General features: G+C 42.7%; 1 protein-coding gene across 1 annotated transcript in view; it reads left to right on the forward strand.

Moving 5' to 3' along the window:
* The first annotated feature begins 81 nt into the window (after positions 1-81).
* Positions 82-12,756, forward strand: part of LOC134744190 (D-erythrulose reductase-like) — a 34,025-nt gene continuing 21,350 nt past the window's right edge. The window contains exon 1 of the mRNA XM_063677909.1: positions 82-159. The gene's annotated coding sequence lies outside the window, so the exon portion shown is untranslated. The remainder of the gene's footprint in view (positions 160-12,756) is intronic.

The raw sequence follows: 12,756 nt of genomic DNA on the forward strand, positions 1-12,756 counted from the left end.
CGGTCGCTCGGTGGCGCGTCTATAACTACTTGTATATACTATGTCTATGGCGCTTTATGTTTAGGTTGGCTCAGTAGGTTGGTTTAGATTTTAGGTTAGCGCCAATGTCATTCAATATTTGATTTTGACTTGACGGACTGACGTATGTTGTGTCGTGGAGTCCGGTTAATGTACGACCCAATAATGTACAGCCCAATAATTGGCGACCACTTTTTTGGACGCGTATTATGGGGTTGTACACTATTGCCCTGTTCAAACAGTGGCTTCATATTATTGCCTCGGACCGAGCTTGTACACCCTGATAACGCTCAACCCAATAATACACGACCCAATAATTCGAATCCATTTAATAGACGCCGATTGTTGGCCGCATATTATTGGCCCGTACCGATAATGCTCGACCCAGGATTGCTCAACCCAAGAATGTACAGCCCAATAATTGGCGTCCACTTTCCGCTTCAGACCACAGACTATAAATATTTGACACATAGAGTGATATTCTAGGGATGGGGCGACGATTTTTAGGATTACGATTCAATAATGTTGCCATGCGCAAAAAAAAATTGTGTACGATTCATTAATGTTGCCATGCGCCAAAAAATAAGCACTGTGCTGGTTATTTCATAAAGACCCTCCACACTCGTGCGCGAATCGCGGAGCGAAGCCGCGAACGCGAGTGTGGAGTCGAGTGGCTAATCAGCGAAATCCACTCCACACTCGCGTTCGCGGCTTCGCGCCGCGTAGTCTGCAGCGGGCTTATGACATTTTAATGGCAAATATAATTATTATAAAGGGCCCTCCACACTCATGCGCGAATCGCGGCGCGAAGCCGCGAACGCGAGTGTGGAGCCTAGTTCGCCTTTAGTTCGCTGTTTAGCGAACTAGGCTCCACACTCGTGCTTGCGGCTTCGCGCCGTGATTCGCGCATGAGTGTGGAGGGCCCTTTATGATTATTGAACCCGTACCAGACTACGCGGCGCGAAGCCGCGAACGCGAGTGTAGAGTCGATTTCGCTGATTAGCGAACCTTGACCCCACACTCGCGTTCGCGGCTTCGCGCCGAGAGTCGCGTACGAGTGTGGAGGGGCTATAGGTTTTTTATGCATAAAAAAAAATATTTTCATTATTTTTAGGGAAGTTTAAAGCTACGTCTCACATTATTTGAGCGCTCTAAATTTAAAGGTCCCCCACACTCATGCGCGAATCACGGCGCAAAGCCACGAACGCGAGTGTGGAGTCTAGTTCGCTAATCAGCGAGCCCATGAATCTATAGTTTGTCAAAGGACTGTCTCATTTCAAACATAGACAGAGAGAATCATACTATCTTTGTCTTACACTAGTACTAGCACCTAAAAGAAAAGGATGAGTATAGTTTTTTTTGTTCTTATGTACTGACAATTTGGTTTGACCAACTATAGTATAAAACTGGATTAGGCAATAGTGGTGGGGGAACTGTCAGAACGGGATAGTCTTGAGTATTTTTCAGTAGGAGTAGCAGAGAAAACGTTATAATTGTTTGTCCTTGTTTCAGTCTCACATTTTTTTTAAATTCACCAACGTAAATTTGTATGGTACAAATTTACTCGACCAATCATATTGTCGCATTACTCGCATTGCGTATGTTATATCCCTCACGGGCGCACGCGGTCGGCCAATTCTATATGATCCTACCTTCTATGGGCGAGCCCAATTTAAAGGCTCCTGTACACCATGGCCCACTGTAGGCCATTTCAAGGGACGCATTTATGCGTTAGAGGGAGCAAGTGATATTCCTATCTCATTCCACCGCATAGCTGCGTCCCTTAGACTGGTCTACGCTGGGCCATGGTGTACAGGAACCTTAATCAGATTTGGCGAAAAATTGTCCCCGTCTGGACTGAAGTTAAGTATATTTTTAAAGTCATACAACACTACCGCACCAAGGTCGCGGTGCGGGGCGGTAGTGTGTTAGGTCTATTAGGTAGCTCATATATAGTTGATCAAACCAAATTGGCAGTAAATAAGAACCAAAAAAACTATACTCGTCCTTTTTTTTTGGGTGCTAGTACTTGTATGACAAAGATAGTATGATTATCTCTGTCTATGTTTGAAATGAGACAGTCCTTTGACAAACTATAGTAGCCAAGTCTTTGATAGAGAAAGATAGTCTTATTGCGATTCCTATAAGAGGAAAGAGAAAATAGTGCCATGCTTTGTCCTTATCACCGATAGTTGATCAAACCAAATCGGCAGTAAATAAGAACCAAAAAAACTATACTCGTCCTTTTTTTTTGGGTGCTAGTACTTGTATGACAAAGATAGTATGATTATCTCTGTCTATGTTTGAAATGAGACAGTCCTTTGACAAACTATAGTAGCCAAGTCTTTGATAGAGAAAGATAGTCTTATTGCGATTCCTATAAGAGGAAAGAGAAAATAGTGCCATGCTTTGTCCTTATCACCGACCGGGTTTTTTTTCATGGTCGGGTTATGGCAGCATAGGTAGGAGGCGATGGCGAAATACCGTTTTTTTTTTATAAGAGTGAAAGAGAAAAAGGATTATGCTGCCATACATTAATCTGTCAATACATGAATATGTCTTTCTCTTACCCCTAGTTGCTCGGTTTCATGTCTATAACTACTATACTATGTCTAAAGCTCGCTCCAGACTACGCGGCGCGAAGCCGCAAACGTGAGTGTGGAGTCGATTTCGCTGATTAGCGAACTAGACTCCACACTCGCGTTCGCGGCTTCATGCCGCGATTCGCGCACGAGTGTGGAGGGCCCTTTATAGTAGCCATGTTTGGTGAGAATATTGAATGCCTACCGCGGAAACCGAAGTTCGTTATTGCAGGCAACTTTCTCTTTTACTCCAGTGAAGGCGTCATTAGGAGTGACAGAGAAAGATGCCCGCAATTCGCGAACTTCGGTGGGTACGGTGTTCACGAGGCCCTTTGAGTTAAGTTCATCACAGACGGAGCGATAATAAGGACGAGTCTACGCTACGCTACGCTAATCAGCGAACTAGGCTCCACACTCGAGTTCGCGGCTTCGCGCCGCGATTCGCGCATGAGTGTGGAGGGCCCATATATCGGCCGATACCGACAGAAATCTGCGAGTATCGCAAAGGACCACACACGCAACGATACCAAAATATATAATGTTGTTTAGCTATTTAGAGCGCTCAAATAAGGGCCCTCCACACTCATGCACGAATCACGACGCGAAATCGACTACACACTCGCGTTCACGGTTTCGCGCCGCGTAGTCTGGAGCGAGCTTAAAATGGCGGTGCGTCCGCACGGCTTGATATGATCGGTAAATTTTATCAGATTGGCGAAAAGTTATCCCCGTCTGTATCAAAGAATATAATACTCACTGTCTGTATAGACCTTTAGGTGCATTCCGGTGATAAAGGTCCCTCCAGACTATGTGCGCGAATCGCGGCGCGACTTCGCTGAGAACATGTCGCGACGTTGACGTATGACTCCACACTAGCAAACTTCACGGCTATTTCGCAGTTTGGTTCGCGTCAAGATGGCGGAACAGCATCAGCTGATCGAGTTTAACTGCTAGTTATCTATGGCATCATTCGTGATTTAGCTATTTTTCTATTTTGTTTTGTTGTAAAACCGTAAAATATAGCCGCTTTATATAATATAATTATTATTTGTCTTGCCACATATGAGTCAAAATAGTGTGTAATGGGAGTCTTTCCTAGTCCAGTTCGCGCTTCGCGTCTCCTTTGACGCGGGCTAATAAACAGAAAAAAAACGGGGAACTAGGAGCGAAGGCGTGAACAATCTGCGAAATCGACGCCACACTTAAGGTGACGCCACACTTAAGGTCCCTCCACACTCATGCGCGAATCACGGCGCGAAGCCGCGAACGCGAGTGTGGAGGGCCCTTTACGTTCGCGGCTTTGCGCCGTGATTCGCGCATGAGTGTGGAGGGACCTTAAGAGGTTGTGGTATTGGTATTATGGAAGGTAGAGGTAAGGAAATGAATCTTCATGTATCAAAAAGTGACCGTAAAAAACAGTAAATAGGCGGCGCCACCATACACTGAAGTACCTAGACCATACACCTAGTATTTTATATAGATGTGCACCCGTGCGACCGTGAGGGACAGAACATACGCAATGCGACAAAATTAAAAACACGTTTTAACATTCCTGACAACATACCACAAATAACCTACGTAATTTCTAAATTAAATGATGTCTTTGACCATATTATAAAGAAGCCCAGCCTCTTCTGAGGCTGGACAAGCCAGGATACTATTGACCCTAGTAAAAGTTAGTCTGTTGTAGTTTTTTTAGAGAGCCACTATGAGGGTGGCATTTGTTTAAAACTTAAAACCCTCTATAAATAAATAAAGATAAAAAAAAACCTACGTAATTTAGTCGGGTTATTTGCTGGCCCTTCCGCATTTCATCTCTACATTATTATACCTCATAATGTTCATGTCATAAGGGCGCGAATGATTCGCGCATGAGTGTGGAGGGACCTTATAGAGTCTCCTATATATTACAATACTCTTTGGTCACAGAGCCTACCTAGCGCCACCGGAGAGATTAGTAACTATTATTTAAAGCTCAAAGCGGACACTTTTGCAACAATTCTGCCATAAGAGATTGGCATCCTTTCTATACCATCCATAATTGGTATAGCCATTGCAGAGTGCTTTATGCATAAACCTGCATAAACCTAGCATTACATACGCGTGCGCCCGTGAGGGACAGAACATACGCAATGCGACAATATGATTGGTCGAGAAGATTTGTAGCCCACCATAAACCATACTAAATTTACAGTGCGGAATTAAAAAAAATGTGACAAGGACAAACAATACAGTTAAATCTCACTCCACACTCGTGCGCGAATCGCGGTGTGAAGCCGCAAACGCGAGTGTGGAGCGAGCGTCGCAGATCTGCGAAATCGACTCCACACTCGCGTTCGCGGCTTCGCGGCGGCGCCTTCAGCCTCCTCCAGACTACGCGGCGCGAAGCTCGCACGAGTGTGGAGGGCTTTCTGGAGCGGGCCCTACATTCATGGTTAAAACGTATGATGCCGTAAATGACTAAGGCCCCATTCGCACGAGAGCTTAAAAAGCGTTGCGTGTGGGACGCACCCATAAGTAAGAGCGAGAAAGCGATATCTCTTTCTCCTTCTTACTTATGGTTGCGTCACACACGCAACGCTTTTTAAGCTCTCATGCGTATGGGGCCCAACAGTTCGATCAGCTGATGCTTGTATATACTATGTCTATAGGGCCCTCCGCACTCGTGCGCGAAACGCGGCGCGAAGCCGCGAACGCGAGTGTGGAGTCTAGTTCGCAAATCAGCGAAATCGACTGCACACTCGCGTTCGCGGCTTCGCGCCGCGTAGTCTGGACCGGGCTTGTGCCGCAAACCAAACTGCGAAATCGCCGTGAAATTGTGCGAGTGTGAAATCATATGTAAACGTCGCGAATGTTCTCTCCGCGAAGTCGCGCCGCTAATATTCACGCACATAGTCTGGAGGGCGATAACGCAACGCTTTTAAACTGTCGTGCGTATGGGGTACTTTGATTAGGCCCCATAAGAACGAGAGTTTTTTTAACGCGCGTTAAAAAAGCGTTTAGCCCGCTCCAGGCTACGCGGCGCGAAGCCGCGAACGCGAGTGTGGAGTCGATTTCGCTGATTAGCGAACTAGACTCCACACTCGCGTTCGCGGCTTCGCGCCGCGATTCGCGCACGAGTGTGGAGGGCCCTTTTGAATGACACAAATGGAAACGTGTGTGTTTATTCACACGATGGCGGTAGCGCTTTTTATAAAGCGTTGTTGGATTTTCAACTTTAAATCGAATTTAGTGCGGGCAGATTCAAGCGCTTTTTTAACGCCCCATTCGTATGAGAGCTTAAAAAGTGTCGCGTTAAAACCTGAAGCCCTCCACACTCGTGCGTGAATCGCGGCGCGAAGCCGCAATCGCGACTGTGGAGTCTAGTTCGCTAATCAGCGAAATCGACTCCACACTCGCGTTCGCGTAGTCTGGAGCAATTTATCACTAAGGGCCCCTCCACACTCATGCGCGAATCACGGCGCGAAGCCGCGATTCGCGCATGAGTGTGGAGGGACCTCTAGATATTCTAGTTTATCGCAAGAGCGATAGGGAGGCAGATAGCGAAATTTCGATTTTCGTCTTTCGTGGTAGATCCTCTGGTAGATAGGACTGCAATGTAGGAAGTGTGTGAGCTATATCCTACTCCGCAGTCCTGCAAGGCGGACTGCATTGTAAGAGTGTGACAACAGACTACTACACCGCACCGCGACCTTGGCCAAGAGCATGTCAGGCCATGCTCAATGTAGGGTTCCGTAGTTTTCCATCAGACACAATAGGCTAAACTAGAGCTATTAGTATAGAAGATTGTTAACAAAGGGATAAAATAAGACAAGGCAAATTTGCATAATCAGTACTTTATTAAGGTAATAAGAAGTATGGCCATGATTTTTTCCTTAGAACCTACTTTCAATATGAGACTTTGCATGACTTTGTACTTTCATAACGAAAAAAATAAAAATGCAATATTTATGAAAAAACATATTTTAGGAAACTGCAACAATTTTAAAAGGATTTGTTAATTAAAGTACTCGTAAAAGAAATCAGCGGGATTGCCTCTAATTTTATAATATATTTTACTTTTTCGTTCTAAAACTGCCAATAGTCAACGGCATTACTCATTCAGCCAATGAAACTGTTTTAGAGAAATTAAATATAAATAACAATAATGAAGACGTGAGTGGATGAACGTGCTATGTCACATTTATCAGATTTTGATTTAAGGCGATAAATATGGATTTGAAGCTATTATAAATAAATAAATAATTAAATAAATATTATAGGCATTCTTAGGTACACAGATTGACTAAGTCCCACGGTAAGCCCAAGGAGGCTTGTGTTATGGGTACTCAGACAACGATATATATAATATATAAATACTTAAATACATAGAAAACACCCATGACTCAGGAAAAAATATCTGTGCTCATCACACAAATAAATGCCCTTACCGGGATTCGAACCCAGGACCATCGGCTTCACAGGCAGGGTCACTACCTGTTTACGGGTCTGACGGGTTTATATTAAAAATAACTCCAAATGTAAAAATATATGTGTTTAATATTTCTTGTGGAAAATGAGTAAGTGACGTTTGACATGCAAAAGCACAAAAGAAGCTACATTATCTTTTATATATAAACTGCCAGCATCCGCGGAGGTGTGCTTTCTTGTGAACATGCCCCCGGGCGTTGAAAGCTTGCCTTTCAACCAAACTGCTCTACGCAGGAAGTAAGTACATCATAACAGCGGGCCGCCAAGTTACTGAATGTGAAGAGGTATCTTCTCTTCTACGAGCACAACGGCGTCAAGTTGCAGAGCGTGTGTATATCACTCAGGCTCTGGTGGAAGGTTCCAAAGCTTCTTTCATGATTTGACTGCTGCCGCAACTGCTCAATGATGACGGACTGTGAGTGGCCAATGTAGCGTACTCCTCGAGGTCGTGAATCGATGCCGATGAAAGAAGACGGTCACCGATGGAGAGGTAGCAGCTACCTTGCAGCATCATTGAAATAAATGGCAGCAATATATTCTTCTGGGTGGGACGAAATTAAAGCCAGTGGGAAGTGGCAACCAAACCAGTGTTGAGGTCATTGACGATAAACATTATATTACAATACCCAGCTCTCATTAAATAATATGTGGTTGACTTTACCCCAGCTTCCTATGAAACTCCAATGTGAAGGACACGCAGAACTAACATTAGAAAATAATCGAATCACTAGCTGCAGCATTAGCTTGCGAATTATAGCTGCGCTTATAGATAAGTCATTGTATGCACCCGTTGTATGTACAGTACAACTGAAATAATGAGTAATGCTAGCTAGTACTCGTAAATATATAACTAGTAAAGTCGCCTGCTAGCACTAGATGTACTTAGTACGAAAACATACGAAAAATGGCTAAGATATAACACTTTCACAAGAGCTTTTTTTATGACAGCCAAAGTAAGCTAGTACACTAATGAGTTTACATATTTAAAAACTTAACTAATAATAGCAGTGCTAGATTATTAGTATGTACCTAATAAGTAAAATCTTCAGAAGACATGGATTTTATTTTAACGTGAATGACGCCGAGTGAAAACCTTAGTGAAATATTTTCTATCTAAGTCGTTGTTGTTCGAGGAATAATGAGATTGTTTAGTGCAGACCTTTGCAGGCTGCTGATGGAACCGCGTGAGTTGGGTTCGAGTCTCATCGTCAAGCATTTCATTACTGGCGTAAGAGGTGACATTTGTGAAACAACAATTAATACGCGAAGGGGCCGATACTTGACCGCTGTTTGTTGGGCCTGCGACTGTATACCCTAGTTTAGTCTCAAACAGTATCGTCTGTCCATCGCTTAATTCAATTTTATGCGACCCTAACAAGTTCCAAAATAGGTCAGCCCCTATTAAAAAATCGACCTCGGAAGGTTTATGAAAGTTAGGATCAGCTAAACGGATGTTAGACGGAATATTCATTCGTGATATATCCATCCGTTGATAAGGCATCTCGTCAGATATCGAGGACAAAACAGAACAATTTAAATAAGTCGAGTAGGTGTCATCTTAGGATTTACTTGGCACCTGACACATTTTACCTACGTGACTTTAATTTGTTTATGCCTGTAATCGATTTATTTACTCGATTAGTATGTACATTTAACTGCTGACACATCTTCTCAGTCATAAAACAAGACGCACTGCCGTTATCCAAAACTGCTCTGGCTATGATCTCGCGATTGTCATGCCCATATACTTTAATTAATGCAGTAGTTAGTAGTCCGACATTTGGTTCAGATGCATTCAAGTGTGGAGTTGCTACTCGTATGCGAGCCGATAATGCAGGGACGGAGGCGGTAGCCGGCGCTGACGACGATGGCCGCTCGCACGAACTAAATTCCGTTTTTTGCGTATGCTCTGGGACATGAACGAGTGAATTATGCCTACGCTTACATATTCGACAGCCTGCCTTTGCAATGGTTTGCATAGTGATCACGTCGGAAGCAATTAAAACAAACTTTATAATTCGGCAGCAAATTAAGCCGCTCGATGTTGCTTAACGCGAGAAACTGAGAGCAGTTATTTAAGCTATGCTCACCATTACATTTCGGACATAATTGAGACTGAGAAGTGACACAGTGTTCAGTGGGTTGAGTAGAAAGCAAAACCCTATGTTTAGATACGATTTTAGCCGGCTGACTAGACTGACCGGCGCCTGAGGCGCTCGATAACTCTAAGGTTTCAATCAAATCTGCACGATTACGCATAAAAGTCATAAAATTATCAAATGAAATAGGTACATTCTTATCAAAGCTTCCTTTATGTTCTTCCCACTCACGAAATGTCGTAGTGTCTAATTTGTTGCTAATGATGTGAATAAGGAGCGTGTCCCACTGTTTGACAGGCTCGCCTAGGGATTCTAGGCATCTAAGATTTTTGTTTACTTGATCCACAAGCCGTTTTAAATGAACGGACGACTCCTTCGTGATCGGCTCAACGTTAAACAGCGCTGATACATGATTTTGCAGTAGTAACCTTTTGTTATCATACCGCTCACACAGGAGTGTCCATGCTACCTCGTAATTGCTGTCAGAAAACTCAATAGAATTAATAACTAAGGCCGCAGATCCTTCCAACGATGCTCTTAAATAATGAAATTTATTTATCTTATCGATGTCATCATTAGAATGAATAAGACTTGTGAAAGTGTCTTGGAAACCCGAGGTACGTGTGGGCCCGCATATTGTAGGTGTTCGATGCTGGGACCATCGTGACCCGGGGATTTGCCTCCAGACATTTTCTTTATCGTTTTAGTGACATCCTCGGCGGTTATTTTTGTCCCGATCGCGATGGTCTCAGCCTCGCACCCTGCAAGTGATGGTCCTAGTGGTGAGCGAACCAAAAATTTATTTTTAAAAACCTCTGCAATCTGTTTGGGGTCACATACCATCGACACTCGCGGGACGACCAGGTTTAGTGTTCATCCTATTCGTACACTTCCAAAATTGCTTAAAATCCTTTTTAGAGTGAAATGATGCCAACTTATCGAGCTTGATTTGATCCTGGTTTTTTTGGCACCATTTCAATCGGGATTTAAACAACTTTCTGCTCTCAGTCATGGCATTACCACCCGGACCCGGACCCGAATTAGGTCTATCGTACCACATCCACGCTTGAAACATACGTCTGGCCTCCCCGTGAGCCTCGCGGACATATTTATTCCAACCTATAACAGCTTTATTTCTATTACACTTAGCATTAGAGCTACTAATAACAGCTGAACGTCTCAAGTCTTCTATGATATTCATCTATCTATACATATAATAAAGCGGAAGAGGGTCGAAAGTCTGTACATGGAAGATATTCGAAAAAAAATTGCCTGGGGATACTTAGAATCGATAACAGAACAAATTCCAACAGTTTTTAGAATTTTTGTCTGTTTATCTGTTTGTCTGTTTATTTGACCGCGCAACTAATGAAAACGGCTGAACGGATTTTGATGCAAACTTTACTAATCTGTCGAAAAAATCCACGGCCAGGTTTTAGGCTATAAAAATTTGAGAAATTTTACCCCTAAGGGGGTTAAAAAGGGGATGAAAGTTTGTATGGGGTTCAAGATTTATTTTAAGCTAGCAATTTGAAACTTCGTAAGAAGATATATTATTGAAATACAAGAAAACTAATTTCAGCGTTTTTGAAAATTCATCCCCTAAGGAGGTGAAATAGAGGTTGAAAGTTTGTATGGAGATCAATTTTTATTTTAAGCTAGGAACTTAAAACTTTGCAAAGCGTTATTATATTAAAAAGCAAGAAAATTACTTTCAGCGTTTTTAAAAATTCATCCCCCATGGTGGTGAAAAAGCGGTTAAAAACTTTATCTTGATAACTATATCATTTTAGCTACTAGGCCAAGTTAGGTATCGATTTTGTATAAATCGGGTATGCCGAATTCATTTATGATATCAAAATGACACCATTCCCAAATGAAAACACAAAAAATATGAAAAAACTTTTTTTAATTTCTCTTTACGCTTAAACCGCTAAACCGATTTAGATAAAATTTGGTATAGAGATAGTTTGAGTCCCGTGGAAGAACATAGGGTAGTTTTTAACCAAAAAAATGGAGACTGCGTTTGCATGGAGAAGCGGCCGTGCCCTTTCCTCTTAATAATGGTCACGAAGGTGGGTACTTTAAAAAAACATTTTTCAGTAAATGTCAAACGATTTGGGACTTAAACGCGTTACCATGCCTTCCCGAAAAAAATCGAATCTTCCGCAAAAGTCTCGCAATGCATTGCGGCCACAAGGGGCACGGTCTCAGGAGTCTGAGAAAAACCACGGTGAGAGACTCAGTGGCGCTCTAGCCAGGCAGGTCGCTTCGCTTTCGGCTGAAACGGCAAGCCAGCGCGAGTTCGATTGTGATCCCAAATATATCGTACGTAATACATATGTAGGCGCAGATCCTGACGGTGTGTGGCGCCGGAGAAGCCGTGTTCATCCCGCGTATCCTTCTCATTCCGAGCAACTTCCCGTTCCGCTTCAAGCGCCTACAGGTCCCCGTGAGCGTCTGCTTCGCTATGACCATCAACAAGTCGTAGGGGCAGATGCATTTCCCACTCCGAAAACAAAAAAAAAAGGGGCAGACGCTGCCCGTCATTTGACTGATTTGACTGGAGGACCGATTTGGATGACATGATTTTGATGGGAACACCCAAATATTCCGAAATATGTTTTTCCGATTTTTATAACCACGACTTTCATAATCCCGATTATTTATAAGTCCGAAATATCAAAATTACGATTTTTAAGAACACGATGGAATAAAATCACGAATGTGCTATTTCCGAAAACTTAAAATCCGATTGTCACTTGATAGAAAGCTTAAAGTTTCGATTTTACACTTTTCCGAAAATATTTTTTTTCCGAATTCCTAAATTCCGAAAAATCATTGTCCGATCGGAAATAAAATAATTCGGTATTCAGAAATTCGGTTTTTTACAAGATCGGAAAAATGAAATCCGTGATATTCAAATGAAGACTCACGTTTTAGTAATTATTACGGGTACCTGTCGTGCCGCATCATGTTAAATTCGGCATAAAATATGTTTGGCATAAAAATTCGGCATAAATAAATTAGACAGAACTGCGAACCTGCGAACCCGAACTGTTGCTAGAAGTGGGTTAGGTTAGGTTAGAACTGCGACCCCCAAGAAAACGAACTGTTGCCAGAAGTGGGTTAGGTTAGGTTAGAATTGCGACCCCCAAGAAAACGAACTGTTGCCAGAAAAGTGGGTTAGGTTAGGTTAGAACTGCGACCCCCAAGAAAACGAACTGTTGCCAGAAAAGTGGAAATTTAAAAATTGGGATATTTAAAATAGGAATCACGTTAATTCGGAATAAGGGCAATTCCGAATTCGTGATTTTGAAAATCGTAAATGTTAAATTCGGTGTTTGCCACTATCGGAATTGTTATAGTCGGAATTATGTAGTTCGGAATTTACAATATTCGGCTTTTTGGGTTTTCGGAAATAAAAATCTTCGTGATTTTCATCATTCGTAATTATGACAGTCGGAATTTTGATGGGTGACAGTGGGATTTTGATTCCGATTTAAAATTCGACATTCTAAAATTCGAAATAAAAAATTTCGGAATTATGTAGTGTACCCGATTTGCATAGGTACAGTCAAGGACGT

This window comes from Cydia strobilella, chromosome 9 (genome assembly GCF_947568885.1).
Source record: "Cydia strobilella chromosome 9, ilCydStro3.1, whole genome shotgun sequence".
Classification (NCBI taxonomy): Eukaryota; Metazoa; Arthropoda; class Insecta; order Lepidoptera; family Tortricidae; genus Cydia; species Cydia strobilella.